At 46.2% G+C, this 27406-nt stretch overlaps 18 non-coding genes across 18 annotated transcripts; all 18 read right to left on the reverse strand.

The window, feature by feature from the left end:
* Nucleotides 1-1318: 1318 nt before the first annotated feature.
* trnas-aga (transfer RNA serine (anticodon AGA)) lies at nt 1319-1400 on the reverse strand. The gene has a single exon. It is a non-coding gene; the product is annotated as a tRNA-Ser (tRNA).
* A 575-nt stretch (nt 1401-1975) lies between these two features.
* Nucleotides 1976-2047, reverse strand: trnag-ucc (transfer RNA glycine (anticodon UCC)). Its single transcript has one exon. It is a non-coding gene; the product is annotated as a tRNA-Gly (tRNA).
* Nucleotides 2048-3406: 1359 nt separating this feature from the next.
* trnas-aga (transfer RNA serine (anticodon AGA)) lies at nt 3407-3488 on the reverse strand. The gene has a single exon. It is a non-coding gene; the product is annotated as a tRNA-Ser (tRNA).
* A 576-nt stretch (nt 3489-4064) lies between these two features.
* Nucleotides 4065-4136, reverse strand: trnag-ucc (transfer RNA glycine (anticodon UCC)). Its single transcript has one exon. It is a non-coding gene; the product is annotated as a tRNA-Gly (tRNA).
* A 1359-nt stretch (nt 4137-5495) lies between these two features.
* On the reverse strand, nt 5496-5577 carry trnas-aga (transfer RNA serine (anticodon AGA)). The gene has a single exon. It is a non-coding gene; the product is annotated as a tRNA-Ser (tRNA).
* Nucleotides 5578-6152: 575 nt separating this feature from the next.
* On the reverse strand, nt 6153-6224 carry trnag-ucc (transfer RNA glycine (anticodon UCC)). The gene has a single exon. It is a non-coding gene; the product is annotated as a tRNA-Gly (tRNA).
* Nucleotides 6225-7583: 1359 nt separating this feature from the next.
* On the reverse strand, nt 7584-7665 carry trnas-aga (transfer RNA serine (anticodon AGA)). Its single transcript has one exon. It is a non-coding gene; the product is annotated as a tRNA-Ser (tRNA).
* A 576-nt stretch (nt 7666-8241) lies between these two features.
* On the reverse strand, nt 8242-8313 carry trnag-ucc (transfer RNA glycine (anticodon UCC)). Its single transcript has one exon. It is a non-coding gene; the product is annotated as a tRNA-Gly (tRNA).
* Nucleotides 8314-9672: 1359 nt separating this feature from the next.
* trnas-aga (transfer RNA serine (anticodon AGA)) lies at nt 9673-9754 on the reverse strand. The gene has a single exon. It is a non-coding gene; the product is annotated as a tRNA-Ser (tRNA).
* Nucleotides 9755-18090: 8336 nt separating this feature from the next.
* On the reverse strand, nt 18091-18162 carry trnag-ucc (transfer RNA glycine (anticodon UCC)). Its single transcript has one exon. It is a non-coding gene; the product is annotated as a tRNA-Gly (tRNA).
* A 1367-nt stretch (nt 18163-19529) lies between these two features.
* trnas-aga (transfer RNA serine (anticodon AGA)) lies at nt 19530-19611 on the reverse strand. Its single transcript has one exon. It is a non-coding gene; the product is annotated as a tRNA-Ser (tRNA).
* Nucleotides 19612-20184: 573 nt separating this feature from the next.
* trnag-ucc (transfer RNA glycine (anticodon UCC)) lies at nt 20185-20256 on the reverse strand. The gene has a single exon. It is a non-coding gene; the product is annotated as a tRNA-Gly (tRNA).
* Nucleotides 20257-21611: 1355 nt separating this feature from the next.
* trnas-aga (transfer RNA serine (anticodon AGA)) lies at nt 21612-21693 on the reverse strand. The gene has a single exon. It is a non-coding gene; the product is annotated as a tRNA-Ser (tRNA).
* Nucleotides 21694-22268: 575 nt separating this feature from the next.
* trnag-ucc (transfer RNA glycine (anticodon UCC)) lies at nt 22269-22340 on the reverse strand. Its single transcript has one exon. It is a non-coding gene; the product is annotated as a tRNA-Gly (tRNA).
* Nucleotides 22341-23694: 1354 nt separating this feature from the next.
* Nucleotides 23695-23776, reverse strand: trnas-aga (transfer RNA serine (anticodon AGA)). The gene has a single exon. It is a non-coding gene; the product is annotated as a tRNA-Ser (tRNA).
* Nucleotides 23777-24351: 575 nt separating this feature from the next.
* trnag-ucc (transfer RNA glycine (anticodon UCC)) lies at nt 24352-24423 on the reverse strand. The gene has a single exon. It is a non-coding gene; the product is annotated as a tRNA-Gly (tRNA).
* A 1360-nt stretch (nt 24424-25783) lies between these two features.
* On the reverse strand, nt 25784-25865 carry trnas-aga (transfer RNA serine (anticodon AGA)). Its single transcript has one exon. It is a non-coding gene; the product is annotated as a tRNA-Ser (tRNA).
* Nucleotides 25866-26440: 575 nt separating this feature from the next.
* Nucleotides 26441-26512, reverse strand: trnag-ucc (transfer RNA glycine (anticodon UCC)). Its single transcript has one exon. It is a non-coding gene; the product is annotated as a tRNA-Gly (tRNA).
* Nucleotides 26513-27406: the final 894 nt, after the last annotated feature.

Consider the following 27406-nt stretch of genomic DNA (forward strand, 5'->3'; position numbering starts at 1 on the left):
ACAGATTTTCAGGACAATTAACAAGGTGGGCATTGTGATTACTCGCTTGTCAGGTTCTAAACTGGTCAAAAGGTAGATCACTAAAAAGACTAGTGCTTTCATGCAACTGCACATTTAATCTCATCAGCAAAGCTTCTTTGCTACTCAAGTGTGGCCTCTCACGCATTTAAACTCTTGCGTGATTTTTAGCACCTTGAGAGTCGCAATGGTCACGCGAGTTCTTCAGGTCACAGCAGACAAGGTGAGAATAGGTGTGAATCTGTCTTGGGACGAATCTGGGACGAGGACGTCTTTGGCTCCTCTTTAAAGTTATTGGACTTTGGCAAAAAGGTTTTACGCTTAATTCAAAAATGAGAGCAAGTGTCTGTGTCCCGAATACAAAGTGGGAGCTGGTTCCACAGAGAGGGGCCTGAAAAGTGATGGCTCTGCCTTCCATTGCACTTTAAAATCCCCTCGGAAGCCAGCAGTCTGAGAGCAAAGCACTCTGTTGGGATGATATGGCACTGTGAGATCTTGTAGACAAAATTGGTGGTGATTATTCAAGACCTTGTGTGTGAGGGCAAGTATTTGGATTTTTATTTGGGATTTAATTGGGAGCCAATGAAGAGAGAAGTCCATATGGGGGAAATCTACTCTGTCCTTCCAGTCCCTGACTGTGCTCTGGATGCAGCGTTTTGGAAAACAGTGTAAAGGCTTTTCAGGAAGCTTTTAGGACACTGTGAAAATACTGAATTTGAATAGTGGAGGCTAGAAGTAGTGAATGTATCCTTCCTCTCTATCATTAGATGGAGAGAATGTACAAAGGCCGGCATAGTGGGTCTGTGGCCACTCTTGCTTGCGCTTTTGCGTGTCTGTCAGCCAGCTGTGGAGAAGAGCAAAGTTTTTACATGCAAAGAGCTGTAGTGAAAAGCAGTGTTCCAAACAATGAAATGTGTCCACTCCTTGTGCTTTTCATGCAGTAATGTTTGAAGCTATTTCTGCTGTTGTCCCATTCCCGGTGAAATCCGCTGTGCCTCCAATCCCGATCCCAGTCGTCTTGCAAAGCAATGAGAATTTGTCAGACGCATGAGTCATTGGCGGTACTCAGACTGGATCCTGGACGACTACACGGGGCACGTGTGGGGTGGCTAAGAGACCAATTGAAGGATGCCATGTTTACTGAATATGTGCCTAATTTTGTCAGGACATAGCTGGGTCCATTGCTTCTGCGTGCTCTATTTTCACAAGCAAAGGCCTGGCTCTTTCTCCTGGCACCTTCTCAGGTGCTCTCCATGCCTTCTTCTCAAATCAACGTCAGGACTGCCGCAAAACAGCTGACCGTTGTCGACAGGATTCGAACCTGTGCGGGGAGACCCCAATGGATTTCTAGTCCATCGCCTTGACCGCTCGGCCACAACAACCACATTGGGCTGTGGAACTACATACTTGAAATACATACGTCTTCCAAGTCCTACGCCACACATCTTTCAAGTAGGATGTGCACAACAACGGCCACGCTGGATTGTAAATGCGGTAGCTGCATGACTTTGGTGCGAAAGCTTGTGGTTTTGCAGTTCCGTGAGATTGGTGCAGCACAGCTGCGGTTGAAGCTAGCTGGCTGACATTAGCTTGCTTGTTTGCATGAACAGTAACACACACAGCTGATGATTTTGCCACCGCAAAGAGCTGATCAGTACATGGTTAGTAAAATGTTATCTTCATTCCAAACATTGAGCACAATATTTAAAGAGGGACTGGGTGTCTTTATGAAGAAGTAACGTGTCCAATCACAGTTTCATGTAAGAAGGTATAGGTATGAAGTGATGAGAACTCAAAGCCTGTTTGAACAGTGTCTTTCCACAGCAAACGGTAGCAGCGAGGCCGATGAAGAATGCACCTGGCCTGACATTGTAAGCATTTGCAGAAAGAGAGGAGAACGTTTTTAGTGTAAAATAGTACGCAGCCCACATGCTCGAACAGCACTGCGAGTGGCAACTGCGATGGCCGGGAATCGGACCCGGGTCAACTGCTTGGAAGGCAGCTATGCTCGCCACTATACCACCATCGCTGTGAAAGACTACAACATCACTGATTCATTGTCCGGCTTATACAGATTTTCAGGACAATTAACAAGGTGGGCATTGTGATTACTCGCTTGTCAGGTTCTAAACTGGTCAAAAGGTAGATCACTAAAAAGACTAGTGCTTTCATGCAACTGCACATTTAATCTCATCAGCAAAGCTTCTTTGCTACTCAAGTGTGGCCTCTCACGCATTTAAACTCTTGCGTGATTTTTAGCACCTTGAGAGTCGCAATGGTCACGCGAGTTCTTCAGGTCACAGCAGACAAGGTGAGAATAGGTGTGAATCTGTCTTGGGACGAATCTGGGACGAGGACGTCTTTGGCTCCTCTTTCAAGTTATTGGACTTTGGCAAAAAGGTTTTACGCTTAATTCAAAAATGAGAGCAAGTGTCTGTGTCCCGAATACAAAGTGGGAGCTGGTTCCACAGAGAGGGGCCTGAAAAGTGATGGCTCTGCCTTCCATTGCACTTTAAAATCCCCTCGGAAGCCAGCAGTCTGAGAGCAAAGCACTCTGTTGGGATGATATGGCACTGTGAGATCTTGTAGACAAAATTGGTGGTGATTATTCAAGACCTTGTGTGTGAGGGCAAGTATTTGGATTTTTATTTGGGATTTAATTGGGAGCCAATGAAGAGAGAAGTCCATATGGGGGAAATCTACTCTGTCCTTCCAGTCCCTGACTGTGCTCTGGATGCAGCGTTTTGGAAAACAGTGTAAAGGCTTTTCAGGAAGCTTTTAGGACACTGTGAAAATACTGAATTTGAATAGTGGAGGCTAGAAGTAGTGAATGTATCCTTCCTCTCTATCATTAGATGGAGAGAGTGTACAAAGGCCGGCATAGTGGGTCTGTGGCCACTCTTGCTTGCGCTTTTGCGTGTCTGTCAGCCAGCTGTGGAGAAGAGCAAAGTTTTTACATGCAAAGAGCTGTAGTGAAAAGCAGTGTTCCAAACAATGAAATGTGTCCACTCCTTGTGCTTTTCATGCAGTAATGTTTGAAGCTATTTCTGCTGTTGTCCCATTCCCGGTGAAATGCGCTGTGCCTCCAATCCCGATCCCAGTCCTCTTGCAAAGCAATGAGCATTTGTCAGACGCATGATTCATTGGCGGTACTCAGACTGGATCCTGGACGACTACACGGGGCACGTGTGGGGTGGCTAAGAGAGCAATTGAAGGATGCCATGTTTACTGAATATGTGCCTAATTTTGTCAGGACATAGCTGGGTCCATTGCTTCTGCGTGCTCTATTTTCACAAGCAAAGGCCTGGCTCTTTCTCCTGGCACCTTCTCAGGTGATCTCCATGCCTTCTTCTCAAATCAACGTCAGGACTGCCGCAAAACAGCTGACCGTTGTCGACAGGATTCGAACCTGTGCGGGGAGAACCCAATGGATTTCTAGTCCATCGCCTTGACCGCTCGGCCACAACAACCACATTGGGCTGTGGAACTACATACTTGAAAGACATACGTCTTACAAAGTCCTACTCCACACATCTTTCAAGTAGGATGTGCACAACAACGGCCACGCTGGATTGTAAATGCGGTAGCTGCATGACTTTGGTGCGAAAGCTTGTGGTTTTGCAGTTCCGTGAGATTGGTGCAGCACAGCTGCGGTTGAAGCTAGCTGGCTGACATTAGCTTGCTTGTTTGCATGAACAGTAACACACACAGCTGATGATTTTGCCACCGCAAAGAGCTGATCAGTACATGGTTAGTAAAATGTTATCTTCATTCCAAACATTGAGCACAATATTTAAAGTGGGACTGGGTGTCTTTATGAAGAAGTAGCGTGTCCAATCCCAGTTTCATGTAAGAAGGTATAGGTATGAAGTGATGAGAACTCAAAGCCTGTGTGAACAGTGTCTTTCCACAGCAAACGGTAGCAGCGAGGCCGATGAAGAATGCACCTGGCCTGACATTGTAAGCATTTGCAGAAAGAGCGGAGAACGTTTTTAGTGTAAAATAGTATGCAGCCCACATGCTTGAACAGCACTGCTAGTGGCAACTGCGATGGCCGGGAATCGAACCCGGGTCAACTGCTTGGAAGGCAGCTATGCTCGCCACTATACCACCATCGCTGTGAAAGACTACAACATCACTGATTCATTGTCCGGCTTATACAGATTTTCAGGACAATTAACAAGGTGGGCATTGTGATTACTCGCTTGTCAGGTTCTAAACTGGTCAAAAGGTAGATCACTAAAAAGACTAGTGCTTTCATGCAACTGCACATTTAATCTCATCAGCAAAGCTTCTTTGCTACTCAAGTGTGGCCTCTCACGCATTTAAACTCTTGCGTGATTTTTAGCACCTTGAGAGTCGCAATGGTCACGCGAGTTCTTCAGGTCACAGCAGACAAGGTGAGAATAGGTGTGAATCTGTCTTGGGACGAATCTGGGACGAGGACGTCTTTGGCTCCTCTTTAAAGTTATTGGACTTTGGCAAAAAGGTTTTACGCTTAATTCAAAAATGAGAGCAAGTGTCTGTGTCCCGAATACAAAGTGGGAGCTGGTTCCACAGAGAGGGGCCTGAAAAGTGATGGCTCTGCCTTCCATTGCACTTTAAAATCCCCTCGGAAGCCAGCAGTCTGAGAGCAAAGCACTCTGTTGGGATGATATGGCACTGTGAGATCTTGTAGACAAAATTGGTGGTGATTATTCAAGACCTTGTGTGTGAGGGCAAGTATTTGGATTTTTATTTGGGATTTAATTGGGAGCCAATGAAGAGAGAAGTCCATATGGGGGAAATCTACTCTGTCCTTCCAGTCCCTGACTGTGCTCTGGATGCAGCGTTTTGGAAAACAGTGTAAAGGCTTTTCAGGAAGCTTTTAGGACACTGTGAAAATACTGAATTTGAATAGTGGAGGCTAGAAGTAGTGAATGTATCCTTCCTCTCTATCATTAGATGGAGAGAATGTACAAAGGCCGGCATAGTGGGTCTGTGGCCACTCTTGCTTGCGCTTTTGCGTGTCTGTCAGCCAGCTGTGGAGAAGAGCAAAGTTTTTACATGCAAAGAGCTGTAGTGAAAAGCAGTGTTCCAAACAATGAAATGTGTCCACTCCTTGTGCTTTTCATGCAGTAATGTTTGAAGCTATTTCTGCTGTTGTCCCATTCCCGGTGAAATCCGCTGTGCCTCCAATCCCGATCCCAGTCGTCTTGCAAAGCAATGAGAATTTGTCAGACGCATGAGTCATTGGCGGTACTCAGACTGGATCCTGGACGACTACACGGGGCACGTGTGGGGTGGCTAAGAGACCAATTGAAGGATGCCATGTTTACTGAATATGTGCCTAATTTTGTCAGGACATAGCTGGGTCCATTGCTTCTGCGTGCTCTATTTTCACAAGCAAAGGCCTGGCTCTTTCTCCTGGCACCTTCTCAGGTGCTCTCCATGCCTTCTTCTCAAATCAACGTCAGGACTGCCGCAAAACAGCTGACCGTTGTCGACAGGATTCGAACCTGTGCGGGGAGACCCCAATGGATTTCTAGTCCATCGCCTTGACCGCTCGGCCACAACAACCACATTGGGCTGTGGAACTACATACTTGAAATACATACGTCTTCCAAGTCCTACGCCACACATCTTTCAAGTAGGATGTGCACAACAACGGCCACGCTGGATTGTAAATGCGGTAGCTGCATGACTTTGGTGCGAAAGCTTGTGGTTTTGCAGTTCCGTGAGATTGGTGCAGCACAGCTGCGGTTGAAGCTAGCTGGCTGACATTAGCTTGCTTGTTTGCATGAACAGTAACACACACAGCTGATGATTTTGCCACCGCAAAGAGCTGATCAGTACATGGTTAGTAAAATGTTATCTTCATTCCAAACATTGAGCACAATATTTAAAGAGGGACTGGGTGTCTTTATGAAGAAGTAACGTGTCCAATCACAGTTTCATGTAAGAAGGTATAGGTATGAAGTGATGAGAACTCAAAGCCTGTTTGAACAGTGTCTTTCCACAGCAAACGGTAGCAGCGAGGCCGATGAAGAATGCACCTGGCCTGACATTGTAAGCATTTGCAGAAAGAGAGGAGAACGTTTTTAGTGTAAAATAGTACGCAGCCCACATGCTCGAACAGCACTGCGAGTGGCAACTGCGATGGCCGGGAATCGGACCCGGGTCAACTGCTTGGAAGGCAGCTATGCTCGCCACTATACCACCATCGCTGTGAAAGACTACAACATCACTGATTCATTGTCCGGCTTATACAGATTTTCAGGACAATTAACAAGGTGGGCATTGTGATTACTCGCTTGTCAGGTTCTAAACTGGTCAAAAGGTAGATCACTAAAAAGACTAGTGCTTTCATGCAACTGCACATTTAATCTCATCAGCAAAGCTTCTTTGCTACTCAAGTGTGGCCTCTCACGCATTTAAACTCTTGCGTGATTTTTAGCACCTTGAGAGTCGCAATGGTCACGCGAGTTCTTCAGGTCACAGCAGACAAGGTGAGAATAGGTGTGAATCTGTCTTGGGACGAATCTGGGACGAGGACGTCTTTGGCTCCTCTTTCAAGTTATTGGACTTTGGCAAAAAGGTTTTACGCTTAATTCAAAAATGAGAGCAAGTGTCTGTGTCCCGAATACAAAGTGGGAGCTGGTTCCACAGAGAGGGGCCTGAAAAGTGATGGCTCTGCCTTCCATTGCACTTTAAAATCCCCTCGGAAGCCAGCAGTCTGAGAGCAAAGCACTCTGTTGGGATGATATGGCACTGTGAGATCTTGTAGACAAAATTGGTGGTGATTATTCAAGACCTTGTGTGTGAGGGCAAGTATTTGGATTTTTATTTGGGATTTAATTGGGAGCCAATGAAGAGAGAAGTCCATATGGGGGAAATCTACTCTGTCCTTCCAGTCCCTGACTGTGCTCTGGATGCAGCGTTTTGGAAAACAGTGTAAAGGCTTTTCAGGAAGCTTTTAGGACACTGTGAAAATACTGAATTTGAATAGTGGAGGCTAGAAGTAGTGAATGTATCCTTCCTCTCTATCATTAGATGGAGAGAGTGTACAAAGGCCGGCATAGTGGGTCTGTGGCCACTCTTGCTTGCGCTTTTGCGTGTCTGTCAGCCAGCTGTGGAGAAGAGCAAAGTTTTTACATGCAAAGAGCTGTAGTGAAAAGCAGTGTTCCAAACAATGAAATGTGTCCACTCCTTGTGCTTTTCATGCAGTAATGTTTGAAGCTATTTCTGCTGTTGTCCCATTCCCGGTGAAATGCGCTGTGCCTCCAATCCCGATCCCAGTCCTCTTGCAAAGCAATGAGCATTTGTCAGACGCATGAGTCATTGGCGGTACTCAGACTGGATCCTGGACGACTACACGGGGCACGTGTGGGGTGGCTAAGAGAGCAATTGAAGGATGCCATGTTTACTGAATATGTGCCTAATTTTGTCAGGACATAGCTGGGTCCATTGCTTCTGCGTGCTCTATTTTCACAAGCAAAGGCCTGGCTCTTTCTCCTGGCACCTTCTCAGGTGATCTCCATGCCTTCTTCTCAAATCAACGTCAGGACTGCCGCAAAACAGCTGACCGTTGTCGACAGGATTCGAACCTGTGCGGGGAGACCCCAATGGATTTCTAGTCCATCGCCTTGACCGCTCGGCCACAACAACCACATTGGGCTGTGGAACTACATACTTGAAAGACATACGTCTTACAAAGTCCTACGCCACACATCTTTCAAGTAGGATGTGCACAACAACGGCCACGCTGGATTGTAAATGCGGTAGCTGCATGACTTTGGTGCGAAAGCTTGTGGTTTTGCAGTTCCGTGAGATTGGTGCAGCACAGCTGCGGTTGAAGCTAGCTGGCTGACATTAGCTTGCTTGTTTGCATGAACAGTAACACACACAGCTGATGATTTTGCCACCGCAAAGAGCTGATCAGTACATGGTTAGTAAAATGTTATCTTCATTCCAAACATTGAGCACAATATTTAAAGTGGGACTGGGTGTCTTTATGAAGAAGTAGCGTGTCCAATCCCAGTTTCATGTAAGAAGGTATAGGTATGAAGTGATGAGAACTCAAAGCCTGTTTGAACAGTGTCTTTCCACAGCAAACGGTAGCAGCGAGGCCGATGAAGAATGCACCTGGCCTGACATTGTAAGCATTTGCAGAAAGAGCGGAGAACGTTTTTAGTGTAAAATAGTACGCAGCCCACATGCTTGAACAGCACTGCTAGTGGCAACTGCGATGGCCGGGAATCGAACCCGGGTCAACTGCTTGGAAGGCAGCTATGCTCGCCACTATACCACCATCGCTGTGAAAGACTACAACATCACTGATTCATTGTCCGGCTTATACAGATTTTCAGGACAATTAACAAGGTGGGCATTGTGATTACTCGCTTGTCAGGTTCTAAACTGGTCAAAAGGTAGATCACTAAAAAGACTAGTGCTTTCATGCAACTGCACATTTAATCTCATCAGCAAAGCTTCTTTGCTACTCAAGTGTGGCCTCTCACGCATTTAAACTCTTGCGTGATTTTTAGCACCTTGAGAGTCGCAATGGTCACGCGAGTTCTTCAGGTCACAGCAGACAAGGTGAGAATAGGTGTGAATCTGTCTTGGGACGAATCTGGGACGAGGACGTCTTTGGCTCCTCTTTCAAGTTATTGGACTTTGGCAAAAAGGTTTTACGCTTAATTCAAAAATGAGAGCAAGTGTCTGTGTCCCGAATACAAAGTGGGAGCTGGTTCCACAGAGAGGGGCCTGAAAAGTGATGGCTCTGCCTTCCATTGCACTTTAAAATCCCCTCGGAAGCCAGCAGTCTGAGAGCAAAGCACTCTGTTGGGATGATATGGCACTGTGAGATCTTGTAGACAAAATTGGTGGTGATTATTCAAGACCTTGTGTGTGAGGGCAAGTATTTGGATTTTTATTTGGGATTTAATTGGGAGCCAATGAAGAGAGAAGTCCATATGGGGGAAATCTACTCTGTCCTTCCAGTCCCTGACTGTGCTCTGGATGCAGCGTTTTGGAAAACAGTGTAAAGGCTTTTCAGGAAGCTTTTAGGACACTGTGAAAATACTGAATTTGAATAGTGGAGGCTAGAAGTAGTGAATGTATCCTTCCTCTCTATCATTAGATGGAGAGAGTGTACAAAGGCCGGCATAGTGGGTCTGTGGCCACTCTTGCTTGCGCTTTTGCGTGTCTGTCAGCCAGCTGTGGAGAAGAGCAAAGTTTTTACATGCAAAGAGCTGTAGTGAAAAGCAGTGTTCCAAACAATGAAATGTGTCCACTCCTTGTGCTTTTCATGCAGTAATGTTTGAAGCTATTTCTGCTGTTGTCCCATTCCCGGTGAAATCCGCTGTGCCTCCAATCCCGATCCCAGTCGTCTTGCAAAGCAATGAGCATTTGTCAGACGCATGAGTCATTGGCGGTACTCAGACTGGATCCTGGACGACTACACGGGGCACGTGTGGGGTGGCTAAGAGAGCAATTGAAGGATGCCATGTTTACTGAATATGTGCCTAATTTTGTCAGGACATAGCTGGGTCCATTGCTTCTGCGTGCTCTATTTTCACAAGCAAAGGCCTGGCTCTTTCTCCTGGCACCTTCTCAGGTGCTCTCCATGCCTTCTTCTCAAATCAACGTCAGGACTGCCGCAAAACAGCTGACCGTTGTCGACAGGATTCGAACCTGTGCGAGGAGAACCCAATGGATTTCTAGTCCATCGCCTTGACCGCTCAGCCACAACAACCACATTGGGCTGTGGAACTACATACTTGAAAGACATACGTCCTCCAAGTCCTACGCCACACATCTTTCAAGTAGGATGTGCACAACAACGGACACACTGGATTGTAAATGCGGTAGCTGCATGACTTTGGTGCGAAAGCTTGTGGTTTTGCAGTTCCGTGAGATTGGTGCAGCACAGTTGCGGTTGAAGCTAGCTGGCTGACATTAGCTTGCTTGTTTGCATGAACAGTAACACACACAGCTGATGATTTTGCCACCGCAAAGAGCTGATCAGTACATGGTTAGTAAAATGTTATCTTCATTCCAAACATTGAGCACAATATTTAAAGTGGGACTGGGTGTCTTTATGAAGAAGTAGCGTGTCCAATCACAGTTTCATGTAAGAAGGTAGAGGTATGAAGTGATGAGAACTCAAAGCCTGTGTGAACAGTGTCTTTCCACAGCAAACGGTAGCAGCGAGGCCGATGAAGAATGCACCTGGCCTGACATTGTAAGCATTTGCAGAAAGAGCGGAGAACGTTTTTAGTGTAGCGTGCGAAAGCCACCGAGAAACCGCTAAGGGCCTCTATACTACTTGTGCAAACTTTCAGGCCCAAAGCTCTCACAGGAACGAGCCCAGAATAAACAGGACAAGAGGGTCAATATCAGTCAGATATGTTAAAATTTATTATTTTAAAAGAACACAAAGGGTTTGCAAAAGGCCTAAAACATCAAAATGGTAAAAGGTCACTAACGACCACAAGATAGTGTTATTGGTCCAACCTGCCAGCAATGCAACCATCACCTGAGGGCTTGCTCTCCCTTGGCGGTCCCAGATGCTCGTTGCTTTAAAAGAAACAAATCCACCCCAAATAAATACGAGCCCAACAGAACACTTATCGCATGCACTAAGTGCTAGTTCAGGCAATAATCGGTGGCACTAAAAATCACTCTTAATAAAAACCTATTCACTGCAAATCCACACAGAGCACCTCTAAAGATCCTAATTCCCCTAAGGTAAGAGCCCCACTCAGGGATTGCACAATGCCCGACTAATATTGCACCAGCCCAGTAGAAATAAAAACAAACCCGGCATAAAAAAAACAGTTTTAAAAGGTGACCCTACCAAAACCAAAAACACAACAACAAGGAGAAGGAGGAAAAAAAAACAGTGACAAATTCACATGTGCAGCCTGCCCTGCAGGAGGCAATACAATATAAATTAGATTATAGTGCATCAATATACTTTTTTTTAATGTCAAATATATTAAGTTAACATACCTCCAGCAGACAACTGTGTTTGCTGCACACCTGGCTTATCTTGGCTTATCTTGTAAAAATCACTACTAAAACATAAAATACAATAAACATCAAATACATTTCAACAAATTTTAAAAAAAACACTAAAAGAAAAACAGCCTGTACCTCGAACCTCTGCTGTAGAGGTTTCAAACAACTGTTTGTGTAGCAGACAATTAAAACTTCTCAGGCTCTTCACCTACTCACACAACCATTGTTCACAGCCGCTCGTCAGTGGAAAATGAAGAGCACCTGCTGCTACTTCCTCTTTTATACCCTCCATTGGGTCCCCTGGGTCCTAAAGACTTCCCCATTACAATTGCCCCCGTTTTAAAAGGTCACCGTCCCGGTGACCACTTACTGCCAGGGCCTAAATAAATTTTGGGGCAAATCATTATGGACAAGAGAGCTCTGTGAATCGCTAGTGAGAACAGCAGTAGTCTGATTTACTGACCGTGGGAGATTAAAGGGGTTAGAATGCTTTCCTGCTGTACTTCTTTTAGGCCGCCCCTGAACTCTTCCCGAGTCCTGCTCTAAAACATTCTCCCTATTATCAATCCCACTTTCCTCTGGCTGTTCTGGAACTATGGATACAGGGTTCAAGTTGCTCGAGCCTATGCTACTAGTTTCACTAACAAGCTCGGGAACACATACCGAGGGTGGCTGATCTTTGGGTGGGTTTGGAACAAGGGCGAGTACAACTCCACCAGCCTCACTGTCATCATCTGGTGTAACTGATGTTGACTGCCGGGGTGACTCAACTACCAGCCCTGGGTCAGAGAGAGGATATTCGTCTGGAGCAGGTGCTACAATACCTGAAGGTATTACTCTCAACTCGGCCCGATTTAAGTTCTTGTCTGGACCTGAACGATCTCTAGGGTGTATTTTGTAAACCCTGCCTTCTTTGTCCATACTCTGCACAACAACATACACCATAGGATCCCAGGCATCGTGGATCTTATGGCGGCCTAAAGGATGACTTTTCCGATAAACCAGAGTACCTGGGGAGAGAAGGGAAGTAACTGTGGGCTGAAAATGTTTATTTCTCCTCTCTGCAGCTTGTTGGAGTTGTTCTTTCGCATGCACATAAACTGAACTTAGACGTTGTTTATGCTCCTCTACCCACTCCTGCGCAGATCTAGACATTGGTTCCGACTGGGAAGCCCCCAGTAAGAAGTCAACGGGCAACTGGGGCTTCTGACCAAACATAAGCTCATAAGGTGAAAAACCGGTGGACTGATGTTCTGTGGTATTGTAAGCATACAATACCTGTGGCAAGTATTGCGGCCACTTTCTTTTCTTATCAGGAGGGAGCGTACGCAACAGATCATGGAGTGTTCTGTTAAATCTCTCGCATTGTCCATTGCCCTCAGGATGATATGGTGTGGTCCTGCTTTTGTCTATGCCGTACAGGTGACACAGACGTTTCAGCAAGTCTCCCTCAAAGCTCTTTCCCTGATCACTATGGATACGCTTAGGGACCCCATAGATATAAAACCATTTTTCAGTTAATACCCGTGCCACTGTACTTGCCCGTTGATCTACTGTAGGGTATGCTTGAGAGAACTTTGAAAACACGTCAGTGACCACAAGTACATTCTCACGCCCATCACTAGACTTGTCCAAAACACTGAAATCAATGGCAATGACTTCCAGGGGTTTAGAAGCCACCAAACCCCCCCTGAATGTGCGAACTTTTGGTTTTACAGCCTTTGCCAAGACACAACGATCGCACTCCTGACAATATTTCTCAATGTCACGTGCCATAAAGGGCCAAAAACACCTTTCTCTCACCAGGCTGGTAGTGCGTCCAATGCCTTGATGCCCATGATCATCATGTAAACTTCTCAGGACCTCTGTTTGCAAGCACTGGGGTAGCAACAGTTGAAACAAAACTTGGCCATTACCAGGTGTCTGAACTTGACGATACAAGACACCTTCCTTCAACTTAATTCTGGGCCACTGTTGCACCAACTTTTTCACTCCCTTACTTACATTACCCATTTCCTGCTTGGTAGGCAGCCTCCCTCTTTCCCAATACTGTGAAAAAGGGCCAATTACCGGGTCAGCAGCTTGAAGGGATATTAGATCAGCTTTAGGTCGGGATGGAAATGCACCTATGGCTCTACACGTAGCGGCAACAGCATTTCCCAGTTGACCTACATCTGTCTGATCTTGCACTTCCTGTGGAACCTTCAACCCTGGAAGCAGGCCAGATGGACTCTGTGGATGCAGTTGCCGTGACAATGCATCAGCGTTGCGATTGCTGGGACCTGGCCTATATTTAATCTCAAAGTTGAACACAGCTAGTTCTGAGGCCCATCGCTGCTCTACGGCTCCCAATTTAGCAGTTTGCAAATAGCTAAGGGGATTGTTATCTGTGAACACGACAAACTTATTTCCCAACAAATATTCACGGAATTTTTGAGTGACAGCCCATTTTAGTGCCAAGAATTCCAACTTTCTAGAGCTATAATTGGACATATTCCTTTCACTAGGTCGCAGGCCCCGGCTAGCAAAAGCAACTGGCCGCCTCTTTCCTTCTTGCTCCTGAGATAAAACTGCCCCTAACCCTGCCTGACTAGCATCTATCTCAAGGACAAAAGGTTTAGCAAAATCTGCATATGCCAATACTGGGGCACTAACCAGCAGCCTTTTTAGTGTTTGGAATGCATTCTCACATTCCTCACTCCAAAGGTGACACATTGCCCCACTGGCACCACTTCTACGTTTCTTCTTGGTACCTCCCAGCTCGCCCACCAGCCGGTGGAGCGGGGCAGCATACTTGGCAAAACCTTCAACAAAACGCCGATAATATGAGGCAAATCCCAAAAATGACTGTAGCTCTGTACAAGTAGTCGGTCGTGCCCACTCAGCCACTGCACTAATCTTAGAAGGGTCGGTCGCCACCCCAGAAGCCGATATCACATGCCCGAGGTATTGAACCTCTGGCTGGAAAAAGTGACACTTCTCCAGCTTCAACTTTAGATTGTGTTCTTTGAGCCGCGTTAAGACCAAGTCAAGACGCTCCAGATGCTGCTCAAAGGAGGATGAAAACACAACAATATCATCCAGGTACAATAAAAGGGACTGGAAACTTTGATCCCCAAAAATCCGCTCCATTAGCCTCTGAAAGGTGCTAGGGGCATTACAAAGCCCAAATGGCATTCGATTGAATTCGAACAGACCAAAAGGGGTACAGAAAGCAGTCTTGGCTTTGTCCTTCTCGGCCACTGGTACTTGATTATACCCACTTGCAAGGTCCAATGTAGAGAACCACTGTGCTCCCGTCAGGGCATCTAATGACTCCTCAATACGGGGTAATGGATAAGCATCTTTCCGTGTCTTGGCATTAAGCAAACGGTAATCAACACACAGCCTAATCTCTCCATTTTTCTTGAAAACCACCACAATTGGGGAAGAATAAGGGCTACTGCTTAGACGCACTACCCCCCGAGCCAACAAATCTTTAATATGGGCTTTCACTTGTTCATACTGAGAGGGTGGGAGCCTGCGATACCGCTGTCGCACTGGGGCATCATCCATTAAAGGGATCTCATGTTCCACCAATGTGGTACATCCTAAATCTCCCTCCCCATAGCTGAAAACTGAACAATACTTCTGCAAAAGTGACACTCCTTGTTGTGACTGTTCATTGGACAAGTTAGGCCATGAGAGCTCGGAAAAATCAAGGTGCGGATGCGCCTGTACAGTCACTTCGTGCATCGTTATCTGCAACGTGGGATCATCAGACTCTGCAGTAATGCCAGAGTCCCCAGATGATGGAGGGTCAACCAGATGCAATTCACCTAGTTGTGTACAGGGCGGTAACCAAACATCCTCAATTCCCACATTAACCACCGGAATGTCAACAACACCCTGTTCAACAGAAAGGAGGGCCGGAGAAACCAAGATGCCCCCTGGCAGGGGATTACCTGTCGCTATGGGCTCCAGGAGCACTGATGGAAGGTTAATGTTAGCAGCAGAGGGGCAGCTAGTACGTATCCATTTCAACGAACCAGCAGGGACACAAACAGCTCGACCGTGGACTTTTGCTTTACCTAAATACCCGGATGTATTCAAAGCCTCAATGCGCTGACACTTGTGAAGTGTCTCTCTCCACGTCTTACTGGCATTTTCAAGGGCAGGAGATTCAAACAGACGAGGGCCAAACTGCTCAAGGAGTAGGTGGTAACAACGGCTAATGATATTCATCCCCAAGAGGCCAGGCACACTCTGTGGCTGCTGAACGCTCCCATCTAGAGGGTCCTCCACCACCAACACGCCCATTTTTGTCAGGGTGCCACCAAAAACAGTCACATCAAGCTCCATGTAGCCTATATAGGGGATTTTCAACCCATTAGCTGCCCTGAGGCGTAACCATTGGCATTTCTTTAAGTGCCCCACCCCCTGCGACCTGAAGTGCTTCTCAAAGAAACTCTCTCGAATAGTGGTGACCATGGACCCAGTATCCAAAAGACAGGGAACTATAACACCCCCCATTTCTATTTCCACCACTGGACAATTCCCAATTAGTCGAGAGGGATCTTCCATAACAACTTCAGCTGAGCCTATAAACCCTGTTCCTGATGCCTGGCTCTCTGCACCAGAGGGACCTAGTTTCCCGATGGCTGAGACTCAGGGCCTTGTTCCACAACCTGACTTTGTACATGTGCATCAGCATGAGACCCACCACTATTCTTTATAGCTGGATGTTTTACCCTACAGAACCTGGCAATATGACCAGCCCTACCACACCGATGGCAAATTGGCTTTCCATCTGCCTGGAAACGAAAAGGCCTAGTTGTGGGAGGGGTCAGGGGTAGTTCAGTCTGAGACGGCTGTGAAAATTGGACAGACATTTGCTTCATGAGCGTATCCAATTGAACCTGTTGTTTACGAAGGCACTCTTTTATCTGTAGAATGTCATCATTAGGCCCAAGGGTGACTGCATGCATCTCTGCATTAACTCCCTCTACTACCTGACAGTTCGTATCACAAGAATAGGCTCGGGACCTAGTTTTCCCTCCCTGCCTATCTACATCAGCCCACTTAAGGGCGATACTGCGTAGGGCAAGAAAGGACATGTCTGGTGTTTGAAGGACCCGCTGTTTCAGCTCTCTGCGCAGCATATCATCATGGACATGTTCAGTAAACTGGTCCCTTAGCAATATATCAGAATTTGGAATACCACCTGGTGTCTTACAGATTACAGTGTCCATTAAAGATTTAAGGGCATGAGAGTAATCTCGCAGAGATTCCCCTTCTCGCTGGGTGCGCTGGAAGAACTGTAGCTGGGCAGCTACATATGACTGAGTGCAGCTATAGTGCTCGACCAAAATATCAAAGATCTTGTCAGGAGTGTCTCTGCTGATACTCGAATGAAAACAGACCTCAGATTTAGCACTGCCATCAAGATGGTCCATCACAAACATCACTTGTGCTGCTCTTGACATAGGACGAATCTCCAGGCATCTACGTACTTCTTCAACCCACTGGTCAACAGTTAACAAGTCCACTGACAATTTACCAGTAAACCTTGGGCATTTACGCTCCCGAGGTGCATAAACGTAACACATATTTGTAGCTTCATTTATTGGGTTGATATTTGATGGCACAGTAGATGGACCTGGCACTGGATCTGGCACTGGACCAGTCCCAGGAGAACGTTCCTGTAATTGGTCTCTCAACTGTTCATTTGCTGCTTTTAGCTGTTGCAGCTGCTCCAAGAGGGTCTGTACGTCGTCCATAGGGTCGGCGAAGGAGGTTTATTATCCCCGCAGCAGCCCAAGCGTTGGCTTCCCCTCCGTAGAAGATGTCACTGTTTTTCCTCCTCTCCTCTAACACTCTTACTAAAATAAACAGGGCCACACTAAAATAAAAACCAAACACCGTAACTGATATGACCTGGATCCTGTCGACAACGCCAAATAATGTAGCGTGCGAAAGCCACCGAGTAACCGCTAAGGGCCTCTATACTACTTGTGCAAACTTTCAGGCCCAAAGCTCTCACAGGAACGAGCCCAGAATAAACAGGACAAGAGGGTCAATATCAGTCAGATATGTTAAAATTTATTATTTTAAAAGAACACAAAGGGTTTGCAAAAGGCCTAAAACATCAAAATGGTAAAAGGTCACTAACGACCACAAGATAGTGTTATTGGTGCAACCTGCCAGCAATGCAACTATCACCTGAGGGCTTGCTCTCCCTTGGCGGTCCCAGATGCTCGTTGCTTTAAAAGAAACAAATCCACCCCAAATAAATACGAGCCCAACAGAACACTTATCGCATGCACTAAGTGCTAGTTCAGGCAATAATCGGTGGCACTAAAAATCACTCTTAATAAAAACCTATTCACTGCAAATCCACACAGAGCACCTCTAAAGATCCTAATTCCCCTAAGGTAAGAGCCCCACTCAGGGATTGCACAATGCCCGACTAATATTGCACCAGCCCAGTAGAAATAAAAACAAACCCGGCATAAAAAAAACAGTTTTAAAAGGTGACCCTACCAAAACCAAAAACACAACAACAAGGAGAAGGAGGAAAAAAAAACAGTGACAAATTCACATGTGCAGCCTGCCCTGCAGGAGGCAATACAATATAAATTAGATTATAGTGCATCAATATACTTTTTTTTTAATGTCAAATATATTAAGTTAACATACCTCCAGCAGACAACTGTGTTTGCTGCACACCTGGCTTATCTTGGCTTATCTTGTAAAAATCACTACTAAAACATAAAATACAATAAACATCAAATACATTTCAACAAATTTTAAAAAAAACACTAAAAGAAAAACAGCCTGTACCTCGAACCTCTGCTGTAGAGGTTTAAAACAACTGTTTGTGTAGCAGACAATTAAAACTTCTCAGGCTCTTCACCTACTCACACAACCATTGTTCACAGCCGCTCGTCAGTGGAAAATGAAGAGCACCTGCTGCTACTTCCTCTTTTATACCCTCCATTGGGTCCCCTGGGTCCTAAAGACTTCCCCATTACAATAGTGTAAAATAGTACGCAGCCCACATGCTTGAACAGCACTGCTAGTGGCAACTGCGATGGCCGGGAATCGAACCCAGGTCAACTGCTTGGAAGGCAGCTATGCTCGCCACTATACCACCATCGCTGTGAAAGACTACAACATCACTGATTCATTGTCCGGCTTATACAGATTTTCAGGACAATTAACAAGGTGGGCATTGTGATTACTCGCTTGTCAGGTTCTAAACTGGTCAAAAGGTAGATCACTAAAAAGACTAGTGCTTTCATGCAACTGCACATTTAATCTCATCAGCAAAGCTTCTTTGCTACTCAAGTGTGGCCTCTCACGCATTTAAACTCTTGCGTGATTTTTAGCACCTTGAGAGTCGCAATGGTCACGCGAGTTCTTCAGGTCACAGCAGACAAGGTGAGAATAGGTGTGAATCTGTCTTGGGACGAATCTGGGACGAGGACGTCTTTGGCTCCTCTTTCAAGTTATTGGACTTTGGCAAAAAGGTTTTACGCTTAATTCAAAAATGAGAGCAAGTGTCTGTGTCCCGAATACAAAGTGGGAGCTGGTTCCACAGAGAGGGGCCTGAAAAGTGATGGCTCTGCCTTCCATTGCACTTTAAAATCCCCTCGGAAGCCAGCAGTCTGAGAGCAAAGCACTCTGTTGGGATGATATGGCACTGTGAGATCTTGTAGACAAAATTGGTGGTGATTATTCAAGACCTTGTGTGTGAGGGCAAGTATTTGGATTTTTATTTGGGATTTAATTGGGAGCCAATGAAGAGAGAAGTCCATATGGGGGAAATCTACTCTGTCCTTCCAGTCCCTGACTGTGCTCTGGATGCCGCGTTTTGGAAAACAGTGTAAAGGCTTTTCAGGAAGCTTTTAGGACACTGTGAAAATACTGAATTTGAATAGTGGAGGCTAGAAGTAGTGAATGTATCCTTCCTCTCTATCGTTAGATGGAGAGAGTGTACAAAGGCCGGCATAGTGGGTCTGTGGCCACTCTTGCTTGCGCTTTTGCGTGTCCGTCAGCCAGCTGTGGAGAAGAGCAAAGTTTTTACATGCAAAGAGCTGTAGTGAAAAGCAGTGTTCGAAACAATGAAATGTTTCCACTCCTTGTGCTTTTCATGCAGTAATGTTCGATGTTTGAAGCTATTTCTGCTGTTGTCCCATTCCCGGTGAAATCCGCTGTGCCTCCAATCCCGATCCCAGTCCTCTTGCAAAGCAATGAGCATTTGTCAGACGCATGAGTCATTGGCGGTACTCAGACTGGATCCTGGACGACTACACGGGGGCACGTCTGGGGTGGCTAAGAGACCAATTGAAGGATGCCATGTTTACAGAATATGTGCCTAATTTTGTCAGGACATAGCTGGGTCCATTGCTTCTGCGTGCTCTATTTTCACAAGCAAAGGCCTGGCTCTTTCTCCTGGCACCTTCTCAGGTGATCTCCATGCCTTCTTCTCAAATCAACGTCTGGACTGCCGCAAAACAACTGACCGTTGTCGACAGGATTCGAACCTGTGCGGGGAGACCCCAATGGATTTCTAGTCCATCGCCTTGACCGCTCGGCCACAACAACCGCATTGGGCTGTGGAACTACATACTTGAAAGACATACGTCTTCCAAGTCCTACGCCACACATCTTTCAAGTAGGATGTGCACAACAACGGCCACGCTGGATTGTAAATGCGGTAGCTGCATGACTTTGGTGCGAAAGCTTGTGGTTTTGCAGTTCCGTGAGATTGGTGCAGCACAGCTGCGGTTGAAGCTAGCTGGCTGACATTAGCTTGCTTGTTTGCATGAACAGTAACACACAGCTGATGATTTTGCCACCGCAAAGAGCTGATCAGTACATGGTTAGTAAAATGTTATCTTCATTCCAAACATTCAGCACAATATTTAAAGTGGGACTGGGTGTCTTTATGAAGAAGTAGCGTGTCCAATCCCAGTTTCATGTAAGAAGGTATAGGTATGAAGTGATGAGAACTCAAAGCCTGTGTGAACAGTGTCTTTCCACAGCAAACGGTAGCAGCGAGGCCGATGAAGAATGCACCTGGCCTGACATTGTAAGCATTTGCAGAAAGAGCGGAGAACGTTTTTAGTGTAAAACTGTACGCAGCCCACATGCTTGAACAGCACTGCGAGTGGCAACTGCGATGGCCGGGAATCGAACCCGGGTCAACTGCTTGGAAGGCAGCTATGCTCGCCACTATACCACCATCGCTGTGAAAGACTGCAACATCACTGATTCATTGTCCGGCTTATACAGATTTTCAGGACAATTAACAAGGTGGGCATTGTGATTACTCGCTTGTCAGGTTCTAAACTGGTCAAAAGGTAGATCACTAAAAAGACTAGTGCTTTCATTCAACTGCACATTTAATCTCATCAGCAAAGCTTCTTTGCTACTCAAGTGTGGCCTCTCACGCATTTAAACTCTTGCGTGATTTTTAGCACCTTGAGAGTCGCAATGGTCACGCGAGTTCTTCAGGTCACAGCAGACAAGGTGAGAATAGGTGTGAATCTGTCTTGGGACGAATCTGGGACGAGGACGTCTTTGGCTCCTCTTTCAAGTTATTGGACTTTGGCAAAAAGGTTTTACGCTTAATTAAAAAATGAGAGCAAGTGTCTGTGTCCCGAATACAAAGTGGGAGCTGGTTCCACGGAGAGGGGCGTGAAAAGTGATGGCTCTGCCTTCCATTGCACTTTAAAATCCCCTCGGAAGCCAGCAGTCTGAGAGCAAAGCACTCTGTTGGGATGATATGGCACTGTGAGATCTTGTAGACAAAAGTTGGTGGTGATTATTCAAGACCTTGTGTGTGAGGGCAAGTATTTGGATTTTTATTTGGGATTTAATCGGGAGCCAATGAAGAGAGAAGTCCATATGGGGGAAATCTACTCTGTCCTTCCAGTCCCTGACTGTGCTCTGGATGCCGCGTTTTGGAAAACAGTGTAAAGGCTTTTCAGGAAGCTTTTAGGACACTGTGAAAATACTGAATTTGAATAGTGGAGGCTAGAAGTAGTGAATGTATCCTTCCTCTCTATCGTTAGATGGAGAGAGTGTACAAAGGCCGGCATAGTGGGTCTGTGGCCACTCTTGCTTGCGCTTTTGCGTGTCCGTCAGCCAGCTGTGGAGAAGAGCAAAGTTTTTACATGCAAAGAGCTGTAGTGAAAAGCAGTGTTCGAAACAATGAAATGTTTCCACTCCTTGTGCTTTTCATGCAGTAATGTTTGAAGCTATTTCTGCTGTTGTCCCATTCCCGGTGAAATCCGCTGTGCCTCCAATCCCGATCCTCTTGCAAAGCAATGAGCATTTGTCAGACGCATGAGTCATTGGCGGTACTCAGACTGGATCCTGGACGACTACACGGGGGCACGTGTGGGGTGGCTAAGAGACCAATTGAAGGATGCCATGTTTACTGAATATGTGCCTAATTTTGTCAGGACATAGCTGGGTCCATTGCTTCTGCGTGCTCTATTTTCACAAGCAAAGGCCTGGCTCTTTCTCCTGGCACCTTCTCAGGTGATCTCCATGCCTTCTTCTCAAATCAACGTCTGGACTGCCGCAAAACAACTGACCGTTGTCGACAGGATTCGAACCTGTGCGGGGAGACCCCAATGGATTTCTAGTCCATCGCCTTGACCGCTCGGCCACAACAACCGCATTGGGCTGTGGAACTACATACTTGAAAGACATACGTCTTCCAAGTCCTACGCCACACATCTTTCAAGTAGGATGTGCACAACAACGGCCACGCTGGATTGTAAATGCGGTAGCTGCATGACTTTGGTGCGAAAGCTTGTGGTTTTGCAGTTCCGTGAGATTGGTGCAGCACAGCTGCGGTTGAAGCTAGCTGGCTGACATTAGCTTGCTTGTTTGCATGAACAGTAACACACACAGCTGATGATTTTGCCACCGCAAAGAGCTGATCAGTACATGGTTAGTAAAATGTTATCTTCATTCCAAACATTGAGCACAATATTTAAAGTGGGACTGGGTGTCTTTATGAAGAAGTAGCGTGTCCAATCTCAGCTTCATGTAAGAAGGTATAGGTATGAAGTGATGAGAACTCAAAGCCTGTATGAACAGTGTCTTTCCACAGCAAACGGTTGCAGCGAGGCCGATGAAGAATGCACCTGGCCTGACATTGTAAGCATTTGCAGAAAGAGCGGAGAACGTTTTTAGTGTAAAATAGTACGCAGCCCAAATGCTTGAACAGCACTGCGAGTGGCAACTGCGATGGCCGGGAATCGAACCCGGGTCAACTGCTTGGAAGGCAGCTATGCTCGCCACTATACCACCATCGCTGTGAAAGACTACAACATCACTGATTGATTTTCCGGCTTATACAGATTTTCAGGACAATTAACAAGGTGGGCATTGTGATTACTCGCTTGTCAGGTTCTAACCTGGTCAAAAGGTAGATCACTAAAAAGACTAGTGCTTTCATGCAACTGCACATTTAATCTCATCAGCAAAGCTTCTTTGCTACTCAAGTGTGGCCTCTCACGCATTTAAACTCTTGCGTGATTTTTAGCACCTTGAGAGTCGCAATGGTCACGCGAGTTCTTCAGGTCACAGCAGACAAGGTGAGAATAGGTGTGAATCTGTCTTGGGACGAATCTGGGACGAGGACGTCTTTGGCTCCTCTTTCAAGTTATTGGACTTTGGCAAAAAGGTTTTACGCTTAATTCAAAAATGAGAGCAAGTGTCTGTGTCCCGAATACAAAGTGGGAGCTGGTTCCACAGAGAGGGGCCTGAAAAGTGATGGCTCTGCCTTCCATTGCACTTTAAAATCCCCTCGGAAGCCAGCAGTCTGAGAGCAAAGCACTCTGTTGGGATGATATGGCACTGTGAGATCTTGTAGACAAAATTGGTGGTGATTATTCAAGACCTTGTGTGTGAGGGCAAGTATTTGGATTTTTATTTGGGATTTAATTGGGAGCCAATGAAGAGAGAAGTCCATATGGGGGAAATCTACTCTGTCCTTCCAGTCCCTGACTGTGCTCTGGATGCAGCGTTTTGGAAAACAGTGTAAAGGCTTTTCAGGAAGCTTTTAGGACACTGTGAAAATACTGAATTTGAATAGTGGAGGCTAGAAGTAGTGAATGTATCCTTCCTCTCTATCATTAGATGGAGAGAGTGTACAAAGGCCGGCATAGTGGGTCTGTGGCCACTCTTGCTTGCGCTTTTGCGTGTCCGTCAGCCAGCTGTGGAGAAGAGCAAAGTTTTTACATGCAAAGAGCTGTAGTGAAAAGCAGTGTTCGAAACAATGAAATGTTTCCACTCCTTGTGCTTTTCATGCAGTAATGTTTGAAGCTATTTCTGCTGTTGTCCCATTCCCGGTGAAATCCGCTGTGCCTCCAATCCCGATCCTCTTGCAAAGCAATGAGCATTTGTCAGACGCATGAGTCATTGGCGGTACTCAGACTGGATCCTGGACGACTACACGGGGGCACGTGTGGGGTGGCTAAGAGACCAATTGAAGGATGCCATGTTTACTGAATATGTGCCTAATTTTGTCAGGACATAGCTGGGTCCATTGCTTCTGCGTGCTCTATTTTCACAAGCAAAGGCCTGGCTCTTTCTCCTGGCACCTTCTCAGGTGATCTCCATGCCTTCTTCTCAAATCAACGTCTGGACTGCCGCAAAACAACTGACCGTTGTCGACAGGATTCGAACCTGTGCGGGGAGACCCCAATGGATTTCTAGTCCATCGCCTTGACCGCTCGGCCACAACAACCGCATTGGGCTGTGGAACTACATACTTGAAAGACATACGTCTTCCAAGTCCTACGCCACACATCTTTCAAGTAGGATGTGCACAACAACGGCCACGCTGGATTGTAAATGCGGTAGCTGCATGACTTTGGTGCGAAAGCTTGTGGTTTTGCAGTTCCGTGAGATTGGTGCAGCACAGCTGCGGTTGAAGCTAGCTGGCTGACATTAGCTTGCTTGTTTGCATGAACAGTAACACACACAGCTGATGATTTTGCCACCGCAAAGAGCTGATCAGTACATGGTTAGTAAAATGTTATCTTCATTCCAAACATTCAGCACAATATTTAAAGTGGGACTGGGTGTCTTTATGAAGAAGTAGCGTGTCCAATCTCAGCTTCATGTAAGAAGGTATAGGTATGAAGTGATGAGAACTCAAAGCCTGTATGAACAGTGTCTTTCCACAGCAAACGGTTGCAGCGAGGCCGATGAAGAATGCACCTGGCCTGACATTGTAAGCATTTGCAGAAAGAGCGGAGAACGTTTTTAGTGTAAAACAGTACGCAGCCCACATGCTTGAAAAGCACTGCGAGTGGCAACTGCGATGGCCGGGAATCGAACCCGGGTCAACTGCTTGGAAGGCAGCTATGCTCGCCACTATACCACCATCGCTGTGAAAGACTACAACATCACTGATTCATTGTCCGGCTTATACAGATTTTCAGGACAATTAACAAGGTGGGCATTGTGATTACTCGCTTGTCAGGTTCTAAACTGGTCAAAAGGTAGATCACTAAAAAGACTAGTGCTTTCATGCAACTGCACATTTAATCTCATCAGCAAAGCTTCTTTGCTACTCAAGTGTGGCCTCTCACGCATTTAAACTCTTGCGTGATTTTTAGCACCTTGAGAGTCGCAATGGTCACGCGAGTTCTTCAGGTCACAGCAGACAAGGTGAGAATAGGTGTGAATCTGTCTTGGGACGAATCTGGGACGAGGACGTCTTTGGCTCCTCTTTCAAGTTATTGGACTTTGGCAAAAAGGTTTTACGCTTAATTCAAAAATGAGAGCAAGTGTCTGTGTCCCGAATACAAAGTGGGAGCTGGTTCCACAGAGAGGGGCCTGAAAAGTGATGGCTCTGCCTTCCATTGCACTTTTAAATCCCCTCGGAAGCCAGCAGTCTGAGAGCAAAGCACTCTGTTGGGATGATATGGCACTGTGAGATCTTGTAGACAAAATTGGTGGTGATTATTCAAGACCTTGTGTGTGAGGGCAAGTATTTGGATTTTTATTTGGGATTTAATTGGGAGCCAATGAAGAGAGAAGTCCATATGGGGGAAATCTACTCTGTCCTTCCAGTCCCTGACTGTGCTCTGGATGCAGCGTTTTGGAAAACAGTGTAAAGGCTTTTCAGGAAGCTTTTAGGACACTGTGAAAATACTGAATTTGAATAGTGGAGGCTAGAAGTAGTGAATGTATCCTTCCTCTCTATCATTAGATGGAGAGAGTGTACAAAGGCCGGCATAGTGGGTCTGTGGCCACTCTTGCTTGCGCTTTTGCGTGTCCGTCAGCCAGCTGTGGAGAAGAGCAAAGTTTTTACATGCAAAGAGCTGTAGTGAAAAGCAGTGTTCGAAACAATGAAATGTTTCCACTCCTTGTGCTTTTCATGCAGTAATGTTTGAAGCTATTTCTGCTGTTGTCCCATTCCCGGTGAAATCCGCTGTGCCTCCAATCCCGATCCCAGTCCTCTTGCAAAGCAATCAGCATTTGTCAGACGCATGAGTCATTGGCGGTACTCAGACTGGATCCTGGACGACTACACGGGGGCACGTGTGGGGTGCCTAAGAGACCAATTGAAGGATGCCATGTTTACTGAATATGTGCCTAATTTTGTCAGGACATAGCTGGGTCCATTGCTTCTGCGTGCTCTATTTTCACAAGCAAAGGCCTGGCTCTTTCTCCTGGCACCCTCTCAGGTGATCTCCATGACTTCTTCTCAAATCAACAACTGGACTGCCGCAAAACAGCTGACCGTTGTCGACAGGATTCGAACCTGTGCGGGGAGACCCCAATGGATTTCTAGTCCATCGCCTTGACCGCTCGGCCACAACAACCACATTGGGCTGTGAAACTACATACTTGAAAGACATACGTCTTCCAAGTCCTACGCCACACATCTTTCAAGTAGGATGTGCACAACAACGGCCACGCTGGATTGTAAATGCGGTAGCTGCATGACTTTGGTGCGAAAGCTTGTGGTTTTGCAGTTCCGTGAGATTGGTGCAGCACAGCTGCGGTTGAAGCTAGCTGGCTGACATTAGCTTGCTTGTTTGCATGAACAGTAACACACACAGCTGATGATTTTGCCACTGCAAAGAGCTGATCAGTACATGGTTAGTAAAATGTTATCTTCATTCCAAACATTGAGCACAATATTTAAAGTGGGACTGGGTGTCTTTATGAAGAAGTAGCGTGTCCAATCCCAGTTTCATGTAAGAAGGTATAGGTATGAAGTGATGAGAACTCAAAGCCTGTGTGAACAGTGTCTTTCCACAGCAAACGGTTGCAGCGAGGCCGATGAAGAATGCACCTGGCCTGACATTGTAAGCATTTGCAGAAAGAGCGGAGAACGTTTTTAGTGTAAAACAGTACGCAGCCCACATGCTTGAAAAGCACTGCGAGTGGCAACTGCGATGGCCGGGAATCGAACCCGGGTCAACTGCTTGGAAGGCAGCTATGCTCGCCACTATACCACCATCGCTGTGAAAGACTACAACATCACTGATTCATTGTCCGGCTTATACAGATTTTCAGGACAATTAACAAGGTGGGCATTGTGATTACTCGCTTGTCAGGTTCTAAACTGGTCAAAAGGTAGATCACTAAAAAGACTAGTGCTTTCATGCAACTGCACATTTAATCTCATCAGCAAAGCTTCTTTGCTACTCAAGTGTGGCCTCTCACGCATTTAAACTCTTGCGTGATTTTTAGCACCTTGAGAGTCGCAATGGTCACGCGAGTTCTTCAGGTCACAGCAGACAAGGTGAGAATAGGTGTGAATCTGTCTTGGGACGAATCTGGGACGAGGACGTCTTTGGCTCCTCTTTCAAGTTATTGGACTTTGGCAAAAAGGTTTTACGCTTAATTCAAAAATGAGAGCAAGTGTCTGTGTCCCGAATACAAAGTGGGAGCTGGTTCCACAGAGAGGGGCCTGAAAAGTGATGGCTCTGCCTTCCATTGCACTTTTAAATCCCCTCGGAAGCCAGCAGTCTGAGAGCAAAGCACTCTGTTGGGATGATATGGCACTGTGAGATCTTGTAGACAAAATTGGTGGTGATTATTCAAGACCTTGTGTGTGAGGGCAAGTATTTGGATTTTTATTTGGGATTTAATTGGGAGCCAATGAAGAGAGAAGTCCATATGGGGGAAATCTACTCTGTCCTTCCAGTCCCTGAATGTGCTCTGGATGCAGCGTTTTGGAAAACAGTGTAAAGGCTTTTCAGGAAGCTTTTAGGACACTGTGAAAATACTGAATTTGAATAGTGGAGGCTAGAAGTAGTGAATGTATCCTTCCTCTCTATCATTAGATGGAGAGAGTGTACAAAGGCCGGCATAGTGGGTCTGTGGCCACTCTTGCTTGCGCTTTTGCGTGTCT

Source organism: Maylandia zebra, linkage group LG9, assembly GCF_041146795.1.
Source record: "Maylandia zebra isolate NMK-2024a linkage group LG9, Mzebra_GT3a, whole genome shotgun sequence".
Lineage (NCBI taxonomy): Eukaryota > Metazoa > Chordata > Actinopteri > Cichliformes > Cichlidae > Maylandia > Maylandia zebra.